Here is a 14,152-nt window from a genome sequence, read left to right as displayed (position 1 = left end):
GCCTCGGGGCTATCTACATATTAGGTATGCACAGGGTGGGGTGGAGGGATAAAATTGAGAGAAGGAAGGATGATGTGAAAGATAAACGATGAACACATAGGTGTGTGAGAGGAGAAGAGGAGGTTGGGAAGGAAATGCAATTTGAGAATTTTGCAATTATAACATGGTGTGTGTGTGTGTGAGTGTGTGTGTGTGTGTGTGTGTGTGTGTGTGTGTGTGTGTGTGTGTGTGTGTCTGCATGTCTCTGTGTGTGTGTCTGTGGGTGTGTGTGTCTAACTATCTGTATATGTGTGTGTGTCTGTGTGTATGTCTGTCTGTCTGTCCCTGTATGTGTGTCTGTGTGTGTGTGTGTGTGTGTCTGTCTGCATGTCTCTGTGTGTGTGTCTGTGTGTGTCTGTATGTCTCTGTATGTGTGTGCATGTGTCTGTCTCTGTGTGTGTGTGTGTGTGTGTCTGCATGTCTGTGTGTGTGTGTGTGTGTGTGTGTGTGTGTGTGTGTGTGTGTGTGTGTGTGTGTGTGTGTGTGTGTGTGTCTGTATGTCTGTATGTCTCTGTATGTGTGTGCATGTGTATGTCTGTATGTCTCTGTATGTGTGTGCATGTGTATGTGTGTGTGTGTGTGTGTGTGTGTGTGTGTGTGTGTGTGTGTGTATGTATCTGTGTGTGTTTGTGTCTGTCTCTCTGTCTGTCTATCTCTGTGTGTGTGTGTCTGTCCCTGTATGTGTGTGTGTGTGTCTGTCCCTGTATGTGTGTGTGTGTGTGTGTGCATGTATCTGTGTGTGTGTGTGTGTGTGTGTCTGTCTCTCTCTGTCTGTCTGTGTCTGTCCCTGTATGTGTGTGTGTCTGTCCCTGTATGTGTGTGTGTCTGTCCCTGTATGTGTGTGTGTGTGTGTGTGTGTGTGTGTGTGTCTGTGTGTGGTGTCTTTTACACAAAAAAACATTTTCCTTCTTTTCATGTTCTCTTTGTTTGTTTGTGTGTCTCCGGAGAGATAAACTGTTGCAATGTATTGTTTGTGAGGTTCATTTTTCTGCAGCTGGATGGGTTGGTTTGAGGGAAGAGGACGAGCGAGATGGAAACCCCAATGCTATCCGAGTGCGCCCTGATGACGATGTATGATCATTCCGGTTGCTCCTGATGACTCCAAAGTTCAATTTGGTGTTTTATTTAATAATAAATGAAAGATTGTGTGGGACTTGGGGATCGGAAGGGGGTGGGGGCATTGTTCATAGATTGAGATAAATATTGGGATAAACTGGTCCTTTCGGATAAATGTCGATGAAAGGGAGAATGAAACAATTATTTGGTGTCACAACAGAGCAAGAAGGGAAAACAACACAAAACACCACACTCCATCACTAACCTTCTCAAAAACACCACACTCCATCACTAACCTTCTCAAAAACACTACACTCCATCACTAACCTTCTGAAAAACACTACACTCCATCACTCACCTTCTCACAAACACGACACTTCATCACTCACCTTCTCAAAAACACTACACTCCATCACTCACCTTCTCAAAAACACTACACTCCATCACTCACCTTCTCAAAAACACCACACTCCATCACTAACCTTCTCAAAAACACTACACTCCATCACTAACCTTCTCAAAAACACTACACTCCATCACTCACCTTCTCACAAACACGACACTTCATCACTCACCTTCTCAAAAACACTACACTCCATCACTCACCTTCTCACAAACATCACACCCCATCACTCACCTTCTCAAAAACACTACACTCCATCACTAACCTTCTCAAAAACACCACACTCCATCACTAACCTTCTCAAAAACACTACACTCCATCACTAACCTTCTCAAAAACACTACACTCCATCACTCACCTTCTCACAAACACGACACTTCATCACTCACCTTCTCAAAAACACTACACTCCATCACTCACCTTCTCAAAAACACTACACTCCATCACTCACCTTCTCAAAAACACGACACCCCATCACTCACCTTCTCAAAAACACGACAATCCATCACTCACCTTCTCACAAACACCACACTCCATCACTAACCTTCTCAAAAACACCACACTCCATCACTAACCTTCTCAAAAACACTACACTCCATCACTCACCTTCACAAACACACCACACTCCATCACTAACCTACTCAAAAACACTGCACTCCATCACTAACCTTCTCAAAAACACTACACTCCATCACTCACCTTCTCACAAACACGACACTTCATCACTCACCTTCTCAAAAACACTACACTCCATCACTCACCTTCTCACAAACACCACACCCCATCACTCACCTTCTCAAAAACACTACACTCCATCACTCACCTTCTCAAAAACACGACACTCCATCACTCACCTTCTCAAAAATACTACACTCCAACACTCACCTTCTCACAAACACCACACTCCATCACTCACCTTCTCACAAACACCACACCCCATCACTCCCCTTCTCAAAAACACTACACTCCATCACTAACCTTCTCAAAAACACTACACTCCATCACTCACCTTCTCACAAACATGACACTCCATCACTCACCTTCTCACAAACACTACACTTCATCACTCACCTTCTCAAAAACACTACACTCCATCACTCACCTTCTCACAAACACCACACTCCATCACTCACCTTCTCACAAACACCACACCCCATCACTCACCTTCTCAAAAACACTACACTCCATCACTCACCTTCTCAAAAACACGACACTCCATCACTCACCTTCTCAAAAACACTACACTCCATCACTCACCTTCTCACAAACACCACACTCCATCACTCATCTTCTCACAAACACCACACCCCATCACTCACCTTCTCAAAAACACCACACTCCATCACTCACCTTCTCACAATCTCCACACCCCATCATTCACCTTCTCAAAAACACCACACTCCATCACTCACCATCTGACAAACACCACACCCCATCACTCACCTTCTCAAAAACACGACACTCCATCACTCACCTTCTCAAAAACACCACACTCCATCACTCACCTTCTCACAAACACCACACCCCATCACTCACCTTCTCAAAAACACCACACTCCATCAGTCACCTTCTCACAAACACCACACTCCATCACTCACCTTCTCACATACACCACACCCCATCACTCACCTTCTCAAAAACACGACACTCCATCACTCACCTTCTCAAAAACACGACACCCCATCACTCACCTTCTCAAAAACACGACAATCCATCACTCACCTTCTCACAAACACCACACTCCATCACTAACCTTCTCAAAAACACCACACTCCATCACTAACCTTCTCAAAAACACTACACTCCATCACTAACCTTCTCAAAAACACTACACTCCATCACTAACCTTCTCAAAAACACTACACTCCATCACTCACCTTCTCAAAAACACGACACTCCATCACTCACCTTCTCAAAAACACGACACCCCATCACTCACCTTCTCAAAAACACGACAATCCATCACTCACCTTCTCACAAACACCACACTCCATCACTAACCTTCTCAAAAACACCACACTCCATCACTAACCTTCTCAAAAACACTACACTCCATCACTCACTTTCTCAAAAACACCACACTGCATCACTAACCATCGCAAAGACACTACACTCCATCACTAACCGTCTCAAAAACACTACACTGCATCACTCACCTTCTCACAAACACGACACTTCATCCCTCAGCTTCTGAAAAACACTACGGTCCATCACTCACCTTCTCACAAACACCACACCCCTTCCCTCACCTTCTCAAAAACACTACACTCCATCACTCACCTTCTCAAAAACACGACACTCCATCACTCACCTTCTCAAAACCACTACACTCCATCACTCACCTTCTCACAAACACCACACTCCATCACTCACCTTCTCACAAACACCACACCCCATCACTCCCCTTCTCAAAAACACTACACTCCATCACTAACCTTCTCAAAAACACCACACTCCATCACTCACCTTCTCACAAACATGACACTCCATCACTCACCTTCTCACAAACACTACACTTCATCACTCACCTTCTCAAAAACACTACACTCCATCACTCACCTTCTCACAAACACCACACTCCATCACTCACCTTCTCACAAACACCACACCCCATCACTCACCTTCTCAAAAACACTACACTCCATCACTCACCTTCTCAAAAACACGACACTCCATCACTCACCTTCTCAAAAACACTACACTCCATCACTCACCTTCTCACAAACACCACACTCCATCACTCATCTTCTCACAAACACCACACCCCATCACTCACCTTCTCAAAAACACCACACTCCATCACTCACCTTCTCACAATCTCCACACCCCATCATTCACCTTCTCAAAAACACCACACTCCATCACTCACCATCTCACAAACACCACACCCCATCACTCACCTTCTCAAAAACACGACACTCCATCACTCACCTTCTCAAAAACACCACACTCCATCACTCACCTTCTCACAAACACCACACCCCATCACTCACCTTCTCAAAAACACCACACTCCATCATTCACCTTCTCACAAACACCACACTCCATCACTCACCTTCTCACAAACACCACACCCCATCACTCACCTTCTCAAAAACACGACACTCCATCACTCACCTTCTCAAAAACACGACACTCCATCACTCACCTTCTCAAAAACACGACAATCCATCACTCACCTTCTCACAAACACCACACTCCATCACTCACCTTCTCACAAACACCACACTCCATCACTAACCTTCTCAAAAACACCACACTCCATCACTAACCTTCTCAAAAACACTACACTCCATCACTAACCTTCTCAAAAACACTACACTCCATCACTCACCTTCTCACAAACACGACACTTCATCACTCACCTTCTCAAAAACACTACACTCCATCACTCACCTTCTCAAAAACACTACACTCCATCACTCACCTTCTCAAAAACACCACACTCCATCACTAACCTTCTCAAAAACACTACACTCCATCACTCACCTTCTCACAAACACGACACTTCATCACTCACCTTCTCAAAAACACTACACTCCATCACTCACCTTCTCACAAACACCACACCCCATCACTCACCTTCTCAAAAACACTACACTCCATCACTCACCTTCTCAAAAACACGACACTCCATCACTCACCTTCTCAAAAACACTACACTCCATCACTCACCTTCTCACAAACACCACACTCCATCACTCACCTTCTCACAAACACCACACCCCATCACTCCCCTTCTCAAAAACACTACACTCCATCACTAACCTTCTCAAAAACACTACACTCCATCACTCACCTTCTCACAAACATGACACTCCATCACTCACCTTCTCACAAACACTACACTTCATCACTCACCTTCTCAAAAACACTACACTCCATCACTCACCTTCTCACAAACACCACACTCCATCACTCACCTTCTCACAAACACCACACCCCATCACTCACCTTCCCAAAAACACTACACTCCATCACTCACCTTCTCAAAAACACGACACTCCATCACTCACCTTCTCAAAAACACGACAATCCATCACTCACCTTCTCACAAACACCACACCCCATCACTCACCTTCTCAAAAAAACGACACTCCATCACTCACCTTCTCACAATCTCCACACCCCATCATTCACCTTCTCAAAAACACCACACTCCATCACTCACCATCTCACAAACACCACACCCCATCACTCACCTTCTCAAAAACACGACACTCCATCACTCACCTTCTCAAAAACACGACAATCCATCACACACCTTCTCACAAACACCACACCCCATCACTCACCTTCTCAAAAACACGACACTCCATCACTCACCTTCTCACAAACACCACACTTCATCACTCACCTTCTCACAAACACCACACCCCATCACTCACCTTCTCAAAAACACGACACTCCATCACTCACCTTCTCAAAAACACTACACTCCATCCCTCACCTTCTCACAAACACCACACTCCATCACTCACCTTCTCACAAACACCACACCCCATCATTCACCTTCTCAAAAACACCACACTCCATCACTCACCTTCTCACAAACACCACACCCCATCACTCACCTTCTCAAAACACCACACCCCATCACTCACCTTCTCACAAACACCACACTCCATCACTTACCTTCTCACAAACACCACACCCCATCACTCACCTTCTCACAAACACCACACTTCATCACTCACCTTCTCAAAAACACCACACTCCATCACTCACCTTCTCACAATCTCCACACCCCATCATTCACCTTCTCAAAAACACCACACCCCATCACTCACCTTCTCACAAACACCACACTCCATCACTCACCTTCTCACAAACACCACACCCCATCACTCACCTTCTCAAAAACACCACACTCCATCACTCACCTTCTCACAAACACCACACCCCATCACTCACCTTCTCAAAAACACGACACTCCATCACTCACCTTCTCAAAAACACTACACTCCATCACTCACCTTCTCACAAACACCACACCCCATCACTCACCTTCTCACAAACACCACACTCCATCACTCACCTTCTCACAAACACCACACTCCATCACTCACCCTCTCAAAAACACTGCACTCCATCACTCACCTTCTCACAAACACCACACTCCATCACCCACCATCTCAAAAACACGACACTCCATCACTCATCTTCTCACAAACACCACACTCCATCACTCACCCTCTCAAAAACACTGCACTCCATCACTCACCTTCTCACAAACACCACACTCCATCACTCACCTTCTCAAAAACACCACACTCCATCACTCACCTTCTCACAAACACCACACCCCATCACTCACCTTCTCAAAAACACCACACCCCATCACTCACCTTCTCACAAACACCACACTCCATCACTTACCTTCTCACAAACACCACATTCCATCACTCATCTTCTCACAAACACCACACTCCATCACTCACCCTCTCAAAAACACTGCACTCCATCACTCACCTTCTCACAAACACCACACTCCATCACCCACCATCTCAAAACACTACACTCCATCACTCACCTTCTCACAAACTCCACACCCCATCACTCACCTTCTCAAAAACACCACACCCCATCACTCACCTTCTCACAAACACCACACTTCATCACTCGCCTTCTCAAAAACACTACACTCCATCACTCACCTTCTCAAAAACACTACACTCCATCACTCACCCTCTCAAAAACACTGCACTCCATCACTCACCTTCTCACAAACACCACACTCCATCACCCACCATCTCAAAAACACTACACTCCATCACTCACCTTCTCACAAACACCACACTGCATCACTCACCTCAAAAACACGACAATCCATCCCTCACCTTCTCACAAACTCCACACCCCATCACTCACCTTCTCAAAAACACCACACCCCATCACTCACCTTCTCACAAACACCACACTTCATCACTCGCCTTCTCAAAAACACTACACTCCATCACTCACCTTGTCACAAACACCACACTCCATCACTTACCTTCTCACAAACACCACATTCCATCACTCATCTTCTCACAAACACCACACTCCATCACTCACCTTCTCAAAAACACTACACTCCATCACTCCCCTTCTCACAAACTCCACATCCCATCACTCACCTTCTCAAAAACACTACACTCCATCACTCGCCTTCTCACAAACACCACACCCCATCACTCACCTTCTCAAAAACACTACACTCCATCACTCACCTTCTCACAAACACCACACTCCATCACTCACCTTCTCAAAAACACGACACTCCATCACTCACCTTCTCACAAACACCACACTCCATCACTCACCTTCTCAAAAACACTACACTCCATCACTCACCTTCTCACAAACACCACACCCCATCACTCACCTTCTCAAAAACACTACACTCCATCACCCGCCTTCCCACAAACACCACACTCCATCACTCACCTTCTCAAAAACACTACACTCCATCACTCACTTGCTCAAAAACACCACACTTCATCACTCACCTTCTCAAAAACACTACACTCCATCACTCACCTTCTCACAAACACCACACTCCATCACTCACCTTCTCACAAACACCACACTCCATCACTCACCTTCTCACAAACTCCACACCCCATCACTCACCTTCTCAAAAACACTACACTCCATCACTCACCTTCTCAAAAACACTACACTCCATCACTCACCTTCTCAAAAACACCACACTTCATCACTCACCTTCTCACAAACACCACACTCCATCACGCACCTTATCACAAACACCACACTCCATCACGCACCTTCTCAAAAACACTACACTCCATCACTCGCCTTCTCACAAACACCACACCCCATCACTCACCTTCTCAAAAACACTACACTCCATCACTCACCTTCTCACAAACACCACACTCCATCACTCACCTTCTCAAAAACACGACACTCCATCACTCACCTTCTCACAAACACCACACTCCATCACTCACCTTCTCAAAAACACTACACTCCATCACTCACCTTCTCACAAACTCCACACCCCATCACTCACCTTCTCAAAAACACTACACTCCATCACTCACCTTCTCACAAACACCACACTCCATCACTCACCTTCTCAAAAACACTACACTCCATCACTCACCTTCTCAAAAACACCACACTTCATCACTCACCTTCTCAAAAACACTACACTCTATCACTCACCTTCTCACAAACACCACACTCCATCACTCACCTTCTCACAAACACCACACTCCATCACTCACCTTCTCAAAAACACTACACTCCATCACTCACCTTCTCACAAACACTACAATCCATCACTCACCTTCTCAAAAACACGACACTCCATCACTCACCTTCTCACAAACTCCACACCCCATCACTCACCTTCTCAAAAACACTACACTCCATCACTCACCTTCTCACAAACACCACTCTCCATCACTCACCTTCTCAAAAACACTACACTCCATCACTCACCTTCTCAAAAACACCACACTTCATCACTCACCTTCTCACAAACACCACACTCCATCACGCAACTTATCACAAACACCACACTCCATCACGCACCTTTTCACAAACACCAGACTCCATCACTCACCTTCTCACAAACACCACACTCCTTCACTCACCCCCTCACAAACACCACACTCTTTCACTCACCCCTTCACAAACACCACACTCCTCCACTCACACTATGACCACACTCTCCTCGTCCACTCACACCTTGACCACACTCTCCAAGTCCACTGATACTATGACCACACTCTCCTCGTCCACTCATACTATGACCACACTCACCTAGTCCACTCACACTATGACCACACTCTCCAAGTCCACTCACACTTTGACCACATTCTCTGAGTCCACTCATACTCTGACCACACTCTCCTAGTCCACTCACACTTTGACCACACTCTCCAAGTCCACTCACACTATGACCGCACTCTCCTAGTCCACTCACACTGTGACCGCACTCTCCTAGTCCACTCACACTGTGACCGCACTCTCCTAGTCCACTCACACTGTGACCGCACTCTCCAAGTCCACTCACACTATGACCACACTCTCCTAGTCCACTCACACTGTGACCACACTCTCCTAGTCCACTCACACTGTGACCACACTCTCGTAGTCCACTCATACTATGATCACACTCTCCTAGTCCACTCACACTGTGACCACACTCTCTTAGTCCACTCACACTGTGACTACACTCTCCTAGTCCACTCACACTGTGACCACACTCTCGTAGTCCACTCATACTATGATCACACTCTCCTAGTCCACTCACACTGTGACCACACTCTCGTAGTCCACTCACACTGTGACCACACTCTCCTAGTCCACTCACACTGTGACCACACTCTCCTCGTCCACTCACACTGTGACTACACTCTCCTAGTCCACTCACACTATGACCACACTCTCCTATTCTCCACTCACACCTTGACCACACTCTCCTATTCTCCACTCACACTGTGACCACACTCTCCTCGTCTCCACTCACACTGTGACCACACTCTCCTCGTCCACTCACACCTTCACTCACACCTTCACCACACTCCACTCGTCCCTTCCTTTTTTTGTTCGTCACTCCCTGTTTTTTTTTCTCTCGTTTGCGCATCACGTGCTCCGCTCATGACGTCACCTTGCGCTCCGCGCGGTGTCATCGTCCTCTCTCCGTTCTTCCCGCTCCTCCATCGATACCTGGTGTCGTTCGTTTCGATCCCTCCCTCCCCCCCTCAATCCCCCATCACCTCCCCACGGTAAACGTCCTCCTCTGGTTCTCTGTGTCCAGTCCCTCCCCGATCATTCCTCCCATCCGAAACAGCCCCAGTGATTAGTCACTCGTGTTGTCATTCTCTCCCAAACCGGTCATTCCACCTCCTCCATCCCTCGTTCCTTCTCAACCTGCGGGTTGTGTGTCCCATCGCGGGTCCCTACCTGCTCGCTGTTTACAGGTGAGGAGATCCGATTCTGCACCGACGGCGCGGAGGATCCGATGTCGCAGGTTCGGGATTCCCGGGATTCGAACCTTTTCGTGTCGGTATTCGAACCTCGATCCTGTAAAACGAGTTCGCCTCGGGTTCGCCTCGGGCTCGCCAAGCGTTGTTTCTGTTCGATTTGAATCAACGATCCTTCATTGTGATTCTAATAATAATAATAATAATGAGGTATTTTGGTCATGAGCGTGGGCTGTGATCACGTGATCGGAACATCGGATTTGCGTGACGATGGTGATGTTGGTGGTACCAGGAATGTTTGGAGGTGTGGTGAAGATTCCGCACCACAGGGGAGTACAGTAGGTACTACCGGAGGGGGTAGGGGTACGATACCACGGAGGGGGGAGGGGTGGGTACGATACCACGGAGGGGGGAGGGGTGGGTACGATACCACGGAGGGGGAGGGGTGGGTACGATACCACGGAGCGGGAGGGGTGGTTACAACACCACGGAGGGGAAAGGGAGTGGATACGATACCACGGAGGGGGAGGGGTGGGTACGATACCATGGAGGGGGAGGGGTGGGTACGACACCACGGAGGGGGAGGGGTGGGTACGATACCACGGAGGGGTGGGTACGATACCACGGAGGGTGGGTACGATACCACTGAGGGGGAGGGGTGGGTACGATACCACGGAGGGGGAGGGGGTGGATACAATACCACGGAAGGGGAGGGGTGGGTACGAAACCATGGGGCAGGGGGCATGGTTTGGTACGACTGGATGGCATGGTACAATACCACATTGGGGTTGGGTACGATACCACGGAGGGGGAGGGGTGGGTACGATACCACGTAGGGGGAGGGGTGGGTATGAAACTATGGGGCGGGAGGCATGGTTTGGTACGACTGGATGGCATGGTACAATACCACATTGGGGTACGGCACGCTACCACGGGGGGGTATCGCACTCTACCACGGGGGACGGGGGTACGGCACTCTACCACGGGGATATGGTACAATACTACAGGGGGCATGGCATGTTACCACGGTGGGGTATGGTACAATACCACGGGGGGGGGAGATGGCAGTGGCATACTACCACAGAGGAGCATAGAATGCTAGCACGAGTGGGGGGGATGGCATGCTCGTATGGGGGGGCATGGCATGCTAGTATGGGGAGGGGGAAATGACATGCTATCACGGGGGGGGGTGGTGGCATGCTAGTATGGGGGGGATGACATGCTATCACTGGGGGGATGACATGCTAGCACAGGGGGGATGGCGTGCTATCACGGGGAGGATGACATGCTATCACAGGGGGGCATGCTAGTTCACAGGGGGGATGGCATGCTAGTACAGGGGAGGGGCATGACATGCTTTCACCGGATGGGGGGAATAGCATGCTATCACGGTGGGGGGTTATGGCATGCTATTACAGTGGGGTATGGTACAATACCACAGCGGGGCGGCACAATACCACAGAGAGGCACGGTATGATGCCACAGGGGCATAGCATTCCACCACAGGACCCAGGGGGCACGGTAGGTACCACTGGGGAGCACAATACAGTAGGTATCACTGGGGGGGGGGCGCATGGTACGGTAAGTACCACTGGGGTCACGGTCCGATACTCAAGAGGGGGTTATGGTATTGGACCACATGGAGCTACAGCATGCCACCCGGTGCATGTAGTACCCTAACAAATTGTGTTACAAGATGGTATTACTGTGGAAGCCATAAACATAGATCCTGGGTATGGCTGATTGTGTTCTAATCTGAACCTCTGTCGATCATGATTACATGGAACTCTGGTTCAAATCCCATATTCAGGAGTTATTTGTCTGTGGTTTATTATAATGTCCTTGCGTAATTCAGATAAAAGTGCATCGATGACTGAACATCTTTCCCCTCCATGTGATCCATGTATAAGCTCCATACGACGATCAAGCATCGCACATGAACATAAAATTTGAAAAAGCTTGATTAATTAATTTGGAGTACAGTCATCGCTCATCATCGTGATAGTGCTATCCTATGGTGGGTACCATTGGCTCCTCAAGCTGTAAACATCAGATCCTCAAACAGTTCAGCAGATTCCTGTGTGGTCCATAAAGGAATTCTCATGGAGGTGCAGGAGCGGGGATCGTTTGTTATGTTGCATCATAATATCTAATATATAAAGCTCTTTCTAACCACTCACTCACGCAATCACACTTTCGCTCTGATTTTGTATATATATATATATATATATATATATATATATATATATATATATATATATATATATATATATATATATATATATATATATATATATTTCATACCTTCGAGGTGGGGAAAAGCTGAAATTTTGCATTCTGATGCAACTCGAAGCCAATATCCCAGGAAAAAAAAATCACAAAACCATCAGAAAATGTCCACATATGACAGTAGAGTGAGTCTGTTCACTGTGGATCATGTGATCCAAGACCAATGGAGGAGCTTCCATTTAACCTGTTTGCTACCATGTGCCTCTTCTGCCTTTAATTTTATAACATTTGCTTATATTCACATAAATATTACTGGAACAGTATACCTTTAAATAAAGAGCTCATTTTAATAAATAATTAGTGATTCACTTGAGTTATATAGCTGTTTGTACAATGCAAGCACAATCGACATCATCAAATACTGTATATAAATCTCTCTCAATCCTCATCATTAAATATATAAATCTCTCTCACAATCCACATCATTAAATATATAAATCTCTCACAATCCTCATCATTAAATATATAAATCTCTCTCACAATCCACATCATGAAATATATAAATCTCTCTCACAATCCACATCATTAAATATATAAATCTCTCTCACAATCCACATCATTAAATACATAAATCTCTCACAATCCACATCATTAAATATATAAATCTCTCTCACAATTCACATCATTAAATATATAAATCTCTCTCACAATCCACATCATTAAATATATAAATCTCTCACAATCCTCATCATTAAATATATAAATCTCTCTCACAATCCACATCATTAAATATATAAATCTCTCTCACAATCCACATCATTAAATATATAAATCTCTCTCACAATCCACATCATTAAATATATAAATCTCTCTCACAATCCACATCATTAAATATATAAATCTCTCTCACAATCCACATCATTAAATATATAAATCTCTCTCACAATCCACATGATTAAATATATAAATCTCTCTCACAATCCACATCATTAAATATATAAATCTCTCTCACAATCCACATCATTAAATATATAAATCTCTCTCACAATCCACATCATTAAATATATAAATCTCTCACAATCCACATCATTAAATATATAAATCTCTCACAATCCACATCATTAAATATATAAATCTCTCTCACAATCCACATCATTAAATATATAAATCTCTCTCACAATCCATATCATTAAACATATTTATACAATCTCTCACAATCCACATCATTAAATACATTAATCTCTCTCAATCCTCATCATTAAATATATAAATCTCTCTCACAATCCACATCATTAAATATATAAATAACTCTCACAATCCACATCATTAAATATATAAATCTCTCTCACAATCCACATCATTAAATATATAAATCTCTCTCACAATCCACATCATTAAATATATAAATCTCTCTCACAATCCACATCATTAAATATATAAATCTCTCTCACAATCCACATCGTTAAATACATAAATAACTCTC

General features: G+C 45.6%; 1 protein-coding gene across 6 annotated transcripts in view; it reads left to right on the top strand.

Annotated features, from left to right (window-relative positions):
• Positions 1-10,159: 10,159 nt before the first annotated feature.
• LOC147016332 (kinesin-like protein KIF1A) overlaps positions 10,160-14,152 on the top strand; it is a 108,178-nt gene continuing 104,185 nt past the window's right edge. For 2 of the 6 annotated variants that reach the window (XM_085847740.1, XM_085847741.1), the window contains exon 1: positions 10,161-10,437. The gene's annotated coding sequence lies outside the window, so the exon portion shown is untranslated. Of the gene's footprint in view, positions 10,488-10,759; positions 10,783-14,152 lie in introns of those variants that run through there. The other 4 variants (XM_085847737.1, XM_085847738.1, XM_085847743.1 and 1 more) reach the window with 4 other exon arrangements.

This window comes from Eptatretus burgeri, chromosome 11 (genome assembly GCF_056783735.1).
Source record: "Eptatretus burgeri isolate ZD-2024b chromosome 11, Ebu_testis_v1, whole genome shotgun sequence".
Lineage (NCBI taxonomy): Eukaryota > Metazoa > Chordata > Myxini > Myxiniformes > Myxinidae > Eptatretus > Eptatretus burgeri.
The sequence above is the reverse complement of the archived record's forward strand: the minus strand, read 5'-3'. Positions and strand labels throughout refer to the sequence as shown.